This window comes from Cryptomeria japonica, unplaced genomic scaffold (assembly GCF_030272615.1).
Source record: "Cryptomeria japonica unplaced genomic scaffold, Sugi_1.0 HiC_scaffold_32, whole genome shotgun sequence".
NCBI classification, from domain to species: Eukaryota; Viridiplantae; Streptophyta; class Pinopsida; order Cupressales; family Cupressaceae; genus Cryptomeria; species Cryptomeria japonica.
The window spans coordinates 279,688-287,500 of record NW_026728854.1 but is presented as its reverse complement, the minus strand read 5'-3'; the positions used below and the strand labels follow the sequence as shown (position 1 = coordinate 287,500).

The window sequence follows — 7,813 nt, the reverse complement described above, 5'->3', positions numbered from 1 at the left end:
TACAATCTCTCAAGTGGGAAATTCTATAATCTCAACTTTTTTTGCCTTTTCAGGAAACTTTTGAATGGAGCGCATCATTGGTGCGCTCCGAAGTGTGCTCCAAGGTGCGCACCTCTGGTGTGCTCCAAAGCTCTCTCCAGCTGCGTGCACCTGCCCCGGCCGCGCACCCGGCCCCGCCCAGCTTCGCTCACCTGTCCCGGGCGTCTGGTGCGGAACCTTAGAGTAAGAAACATCACCGTGCACCTTGGCCAACGTGCGCGACTCGACCGAGCGCGCACTGGCCGAGGTGCACACCGATTTCACCTGGGTGCGCGCGCAGCACCTCGGGCGCACCGGGGTGCGCGCACAACGCCCGGGTTGCACCGTGGCCTGTGTGCTCGGGGCGCCTCGGGTGCGCGCTCGGTGTCGCCCCCGCGCGCGCGGTAGTGCGGGCAGCGCACCCCGGCCCGGCCCGGCCCCGACGAGAACGCAAACGGGCAAAAGGTTTATTCAAATAGCATTGCGACGCCCGGCGAAAAACTAAAAAAGGGTGCAACACCGGGACTTCCCGGGAGGTCACCCATCCCAGTACTACTCCGGCCCAAGCGCGCTTAACTGCGGAGTTCTGATGGGATCCGGTGCACTAACGCTGGTATGATCGCACCCGTTATGAGCTTGTCGCAGTGTGTACTTAGCAAACCGCGACCCACGTGCGAATCCACCCCGGCCACCCACCCCCGTCGAGGTGCACACCCTCCCTCGCGAAGTGCGCCCCGTTCGCCAAGTGTGAGCCCTGCCCGGGTGCGCGTACCTTGCTAGGGCGTCGGGTGTGCACCCGGCCCGGCCTACGTGCGTGCACCTGGACGGGGCGTCGTGTGCGTGCAGTGTCCCGTCTGCAACGCGGTGCCCACACACCACCTCGGGCGCAACGACCTGCGCTCACATGTGGGCCGAGTGCACCTTGGTGCATGTTCGGGGCGCCTCGGGTGCACGCTCGATCTTGCCCCGGTGCACCAAGGCGCTCGGTTTGCCCCGGGTGCGCACTTGGTGCAAGGTGGGCACCCAAAATAGGGATCAAGCACCAAAACACAAGTTTCGGGATGCAAAATGGGACCCAAGGACCACAAATGCGTTCCAAGACCCATGATGGGTCCACGAGAACAAAAATGTGTTCCGAGACTTAATAAACAAATATTGGGTTTTAGGAGAAGAAACATGCTCTGATGCCCAAAACGAGAATCGACCCCGAAAAGGCCACAGGCCAAAAGTGGGATGCGAGACAAAAAAAAATGGGACCCGAGGACCAAAATTGGGTTCCCAGGTCGAAGACAGGGCAACCGGACAAGAAACGACCTCTAAGGCTCGAAATGAGTCCCGACGACTAAAACTTGACAAGAAGCACCCATCAGGCACCCAACTCGACACCCATGGGATGCCGACCCACCCGGGCTTCCACCTAGCACACCTTGGCACCCACCCACCCTCGCACCCAACCTCGCACCCAACTTAGCACCTTTGAACCCACATTGGCACTCACCCTGACCCTGGCACCTTGGAACCCACATTGGCACTCACCTTGACCCTGGCACCCACCTTTGCACTCACCTTGGGACCCACCCTGGCTCCCACCTCGGCACCCACCCAGACACCCACCTTGGTTCCTTGGCACCCACCTTGGATCCTTGGCACCCACCCCGACACCCACCTTGGCACGCAACTTGGCTACTTGCCACCCACCTTGGCTCCTTGACGCCCACCCCGACAACCACCCCGTGACCTACCCTGGCTAGGGTTGGTGCACACCCACCCTGGTGCCCACCTTGGCACCCACCCCATGACCCACCTTGGCACGCACCTTAGTACCCACCCCGTTACCCACCCTAGGACCCACCCCGTGACCCACCTTGGCCAGGGTGGGTGCCTTGGTGCGCACAACTTGCCTGGGCTGCACACCAGGGCGGGCTCAAGATGGCACCCGCGTTCCGTTTTTTTCACTATCTTTCAAAACGGAAATTTTAAAATCTCGTTTTTTTTTTTTTTTTGCCTTTTCTGGAAATTAGTGAAGGCAGCGCATCAAAGGTGCGCAATGCTGGTGCGAACCCGGGAGCGCTCCGATGTGTGCTCCAAGGTGCGGCGTGCACGAAGTCCGAGCCCGGCTTGCCCCGGGTGCGCACCTCGCGTGCACCTTCGCCGGGGTGAGCACCTTGGCTGGGTTGCGCGCCCTGGTGCGCACCAAGGAGCGCTCTGAAGTGTGCTCCAAGGTGCGGCGTGCACGAAGTCGGAGCTCGGTTTGCCCCGGGTGTGCACCTCGGGTGCGCACCTCGCGTGCACCTTCGCTGCGGTGGGCACCTTGGCTGGGTTGCGCGCCTTGGTGGGCACCATGCAGTGCACGAAGTCGGAGCCCGGTTTGCCCCGGGCGCGCACCTCCGCCAGGGTGGGCACCTTGGTGCGCACAACTTGCCTGGGCTGCGCACCAGGAAGGGCTCAAGATGGCACCCGCGTTCCGTTTTTTTCACTATCTTTCAGAACGGAAATTTTAAAATATCGTTTTTTTTTGCCTTTTCTGGAAATTAGTGAAGGCAGCGCATCAAAGGTGCGCAACGCTGGTGCGAACCTGGGAGCGCTCCGATGTGTGCTCCAAGGTGCGGCGTGCACGAAGTCGGAGCCCGGTTTGCCCCGGGTGCGCCCTGGTGGGCACCATGGTGCGCACCAAGGAGCGCTCCGAAGTGTGCTCCAAGGTGCGGCCTGCACGAAGTCGGAGCCCGGTTTGCCCCGGGCGTGCACCGCGGGTGGGCACCTTGGTGCGCATGCCTTGCCTGGGCTGCGCACCAGGGCGGGCTCAAGATGGCACCCGCGTTCCGTTTTTTTCACTATCTTTCAAAACGGAAATTTTAAAATCTCATTTTTTTTTGCCTTTTCTGGAAATTAGTGAAGGCAGCGCATCAAAGGTGCGCACCTCGCTGCCCACCACGGTGCGCAACGCCGGTGGGCACCCGGGAGTGCTTCGAAGTGTGCTCCAAGGTGCTGCGTGCACGTTGTCGGAGCCCGGTTTGCCCCGGGTGCGCACCTCGCGTGCACCTTCGTCGGGGTGGGCACCTTGGCTGGGTTTGCCCCGGCTGCGCTCCGAAGCGGGGTTATTGGAGCGCCGCCTCTTTTTTTGTCGGAGCGTTTGGTGGGGTTTCTCGCATTGGCTCTTCCCAGGCCCGGTTGCCACCCTGGCGCGCACGAAGTCGGAAGTAGGGTTAATTGCCCGGGTGCGCACCTTTGCCAGGGTGGGCACCTTACCTGGGCTGTGCACCAGGGCGGGCTCAAGATGGCACCCGCGTTCCGTTTTTTTCACTATCTTTCAAAACGGAAATTTTAAAATCTCCTCTTTTTTTTGCCTTTTCTGGAAATTAGTGAAGGCAGCGCATCAAAGGTGCGCACCTCGCTGCCCACCTTGGTGTGCTCTGAGGTGCGCACCCGGGAGCGCTACGAAGTGTGCTCCAAGGTGCGGCGTGCACGTTGTCGGAGCCCGGTTTGCCCCGGGTGCGCACCTCGCCTGCACCTTGGCCGGGGTGGGCACCCTGGCTGGGTTTGCCCAGGGTGCGCTCCGAAGCGGGGTTACTGGAGCGCCCCCTCTTTTTTTGTCAGAGCGTTTGGTGGGGTTTCTCGCATTGGCTCTTCCCAGGCCCGGTTGTTGGGTGCGCTCCCACCCTGGCGCGCGCGAAGTTGGAAGTTGGGTTAATTGCCCGGGCGCGCACCTTCGCCAGGGTGGGCACCTTGGTGCGCACACCTTGGCTGGGCTGCGCACCAGGGCGGGCTCAAGATGGCACCAGCATTCCCTTTTTCTCACTATCTTTCAAAACGGAAATTTTAAAATCTCGTTTTTTTTTGCCTTTTATGGAAATTAGTGAAGGCATCGCATCAAAGGTGCGCACCTCGCTGCCCACCTTGGTGTGCTCCGAGGTGCCCACCACGGTGCGCTCCGAGGTGCCCACCACGGTGCGCAACGCCGGTGCGAACCCGGGAGCGCCCCGATGTGTGCTCCAAGGTGCGGCGTGCACGAAGCCGGACCCCGGTTTGCCCCGGGTGCGCACCTCGCGTGCACCTTGGTGCGCACACCTTGGCTGGGTTGCGCGGCCTGGTGGGCACCATGGTGCGCACCAAGGAGCGCTCCAAAGTGTGCTCCAAGGTGCGGCGTGCACGAAGTCCTAGCCCGGTTTGCCCCGGGTGCGCACCTTCGCCGCGGTGGGCACCATGGCGTGCACGAAGTCGGAGCCCGGTTTGCCCCGGGTGCGCACCTCGCGTGCACCTTCGCCGGGGTGGGCACCTCGGCTGGGTTGCGCGCCCTGGTGCGCACCAAGGAGCGCTCCGAAGTGTGCTCCAAGGTGCGGCGTGCACGAAGTCGGAGCCCGGTTTGCCCCGGGTGCGCACCTTCGCCGCGGTGGGCACCCTGGTGCGCACCATGGCGTGCACGAAGTCGGAGCCCGGTTTGCCCCGGGTGCGCACCTCGCGTGCACCTTCGGCGGGGTTGCGCGCCCTGGTGCGCACCAAGGAGCGCTCCGAAGTGTGCTCCAAGGTGCGGCGTGCACGAAGTCGGAGCCCGGTTTGCCCCGGGTGCGCACCTCGCGTGCACCTTCGGCGGGGTTGCGCGCCCTGGTGGGCACCATGGTGCGCACCAAGGAGCGCTCCGAAGTGTGCTCCAAGGTGCGGCGTGCACGAAGTCGGAGCCCGGTTTGCCCCGGGTGCGCACCTCGCGTGCACCTTCGCCGCGGTGGGCACCATGGCGTGCACGAAGTCGGAGCCCGGTTTGCCCCGGGTGCGCACCTCGCGTGCACCTTCGCCGGGGTGGGCACCTCGGCTGGGTTGCGCGCCCTGGTGCGCACCAAGGAGCGCTCCGAAGTGTGCTCCAAGGTGCGGCGTGCACGAAGTCGGAGCCCGGTTTGCCCCGGGTGCGCACCTCGCGTGCACCTTCGCCGCGGTGGGCACCATGGCGTGCACGAAGTCGGAGCCCGGTTTGCCCCGGGTGCGCACCCCGCGTGCACCTTCGCCGGGGTGGGCACCTCGGCTGGGTTGCGCGCCCTGGTGCGCACCAAGGAGCGCTCCGAAGTGTGCTCCAAGGTGCGGCGTGCACGAAGTCGGAGCCCGGTTTGCCCCGGGTGCGCACCTCGCGTGCACCTTCGCCGCGGTGGGCACCTTGGCTGGGTTGGGCACCATTGAGCGCTCCGAAGTGTGCTCCAAGGTGCGCACCATGGCCCTCCAAGGTGCGCAGCATGGCGTGCACGAAGTCGGAGCCCGGTTTGCCCCGGGTGCGCACCTCGCGTGCACCTTCGCCAGGGTGGGCACCTCGGTGCGCACACCTTCTCAATGTTTTCTTGCCTTTTCTGGAAATTGGTGAAGGCAGCGCATCAAAGGTGCGCACCTCGGTGTGCTCCGAGGTGCGAACCCGAGAGCGCTCCGAGGTGCCCACGAAGTCGAAAGTCGGGTTAATTGCATTGTTTTCCCCGGGTGCGCTCCGAGGTGCGCAACATCGGTGCGCACCAAGGAGGGCTCCGAAGTGTGCTCCAAGGTGCGCACGATTCGGAGCTCGGTTTGCCCGGGGTGCGCACACCTTGGCTGGGTTGCGCACCCTTTGTGCGCTCCAAGGTGCGCACGAAGTCGGAGCTCGGTTTGCCCCGGGTGCGCACCTTCGCCAGGGTGCGCACCTTGATGCGCACGCCTTGGCTGGGCTGCGCACCTTGGTGGGCGCCATGGTGCGCACCTTTCGTGCGCTCCAAGGTGCGCACGAAGTCGGAGCTCGGTTTGCCCCGGGTGCGCACCTTGGTGGGCGCCATGGTGCACTCCGAGGTGCCCAAGATTGGTGCGCACCAAGGAGCGCTCCGAAGTGCGCTCCAAGGTGCGCAGGTGCGCGCGAAGTCGAAAGTTGGGTTAATTGTCCGGTTTGCCTCGGGTGCGCACCTTGCGTGCACCTTCGCCAGGGTGGGCGCCTTGGTGCGCACACCTTGGCTGGGCTGCGCACCCGGGCGCGCACACCTTGGCACCCGCGTTTCCTTCATTTTAAATTTTTTTTTTTTACAATCTCTCAAGTGGGAAATTCTATAATCTCAACTTTTTTTGCCTTTTCAGGAAACTTTTGAATGGAGCGCATCATTGGTGCGCTCCGAAGTGTGCTCCAAGGTGCGCACCTCTGGTGTGCTCCAAAGCTCTCTCCAGCTGCGTGCACCTGCCCCGGCCGCGCACCCGGCCCCGCCCAGCTTCGCTCACCTGTCCCGGGCGTCTGGTGCGGAACCTTAGAGTAAGAAACATCACCGTGCACCTTGGCCAACGTGCGCGACTCGACCGAGCGCGCACTGGCCGAGGTGCACACCGATTTCACCTGGGTGCGCGCGCAGCACCTCGGGCGCACCGGGGTGCGCGCACAACGCCCGGGTTGCACCGTGGCCTGTGTGCTCGGGGCGCCTCGGGTGCGCGCTCGGTGTCGCCCCCGCGCGCGCGGTAGTGCGGGCAGCGCACCCCGGCCCGGCCCGGCCCCGACGAGAACGCAAACGGGCAAAAGGTTTATTCAAATAGCATTGCGACGCCCGGCGAAAAACTAAGAAAGGGTGCAACACCGGGACTTCCCGGGAGGTCACCCATCCCAGTACTACTCCGGCCCAAGCGCGCTTAACTGCGGAGTTCTGATGGGATCCGGTGCACTAACGCTGGTATGATCGCACCCGTTATGAGCTTGTCGCAGTGTGTACTTAGCAAACCGCGACCCACGTGCGAATCCACCCCGGCCACCCACCCCCGTCGAGGTGCACACCCTCCCTCGCGAAGTGCGCCCCGTTCGCCAAGTGTGAGCCCTGCCCGGGTGCGCGCACCTTGCTAGGGCGTCGGGTGTGCACCCGGCCCGGCCTACGTGCGTGCACCTGGACGGGGCGTCGTGTGCGTGCAGTGTCCCGTCTGCAACGCGGTGCCCACACACCACCTCGGGCGCAACGACCTGCGCTCACATGTGGGCCGAGTGCACCTTGGTGCATGTTCGGGGCGCCTCGGGTGCACGCTCGATCTTGCCCCGGTGCACCAAGGCGCTCGGTTTGCCCCGGGTGCGCACTTGGTGCAAGGTGGGCACCCAAAATAGGGATCAAGCACCAAAACACAAGTTTCGGGATGCAAAATGGGACCCAAGGACCACAAATGCGTTCCAAGACCCATGATGGGTCCACGAGAACAAAAATGTGTTCCGAGACTTAATAAACAAATATTGGGTTTTAGGAGAAGAAACATGCTCTGATGCCCAAAACGAGAATCGACCCCGAAAAGGCCACAGGCCAAAAGTGGGATGCGAGACAAAAAAAAATGGGACCCGAGGACCAAAATTGGGTTCCCAGGTCGAAGACAGGGCAACCGGACAAGAAACGACCTCTAAGGCTCGAAATGAGTCCCGACGACTAAAACTTGACAAGAAGCACCCATCAGGCACCCAACTCGACACCCATGGGATGCCGACCCACCCGGGCTTCCACCTAGCACACCTTGGCACCCACCCACCCTCGCACCCAACCTCGCACCCAACTTAGCACCTTTGAACCCACATTGGCACTCACCCTGACCCTGGCACCTTGGAACCCACATTGGCACTCACCTTGACCCTGGCACCCACCTTTGCACTCACCTTGGGACCCACCCTGGCTCCCACCTCGGCACCCACCCAGACACCCACCTTGGTTCCTTGGCACCCACCTTGGATCCTTGGCACCCACCCCGACACCCACCTTGGCACGCAACTTGGCTACTTGCCACCCACCTTGGCTCCTTGACGCCCACCCCGACAACCACCCCGTGACCTACCCTGGCTAGGGTTGGTGCA

The 7,813-nt window shown here is 63.1% G+C and overlaps 2 non-coding genes across 2 annotated transcripts; both read right to left on the bottom strand.

Moving 5' to 3' along the window:
- Positions 1-526: 526 nt before the first annotated feature.
- LOC131861735 (5S ribosomal RNA) lies at positions 527-645 on the bottom strand. Its single transcript, XR_009360767.1, has one exon. It is a non-coding gene; the product is annotated as a 5S ribosomal RNA (ribosomal RNA).
- A 5,915-nt stretch (positions 646-6,560) lies between these two features.
- Positions 6,561-6,679, bottom strand: LOC131861734 (5S ribosomal RNA). The gene has a single exon (XR_009360766.1). It is a non-coding gene; the product is annotated as a 5S ribosomal RNA (ribosomal RNA).
- Positions 6,680-7,813: the final 1,134 nt, after the last annotated feature.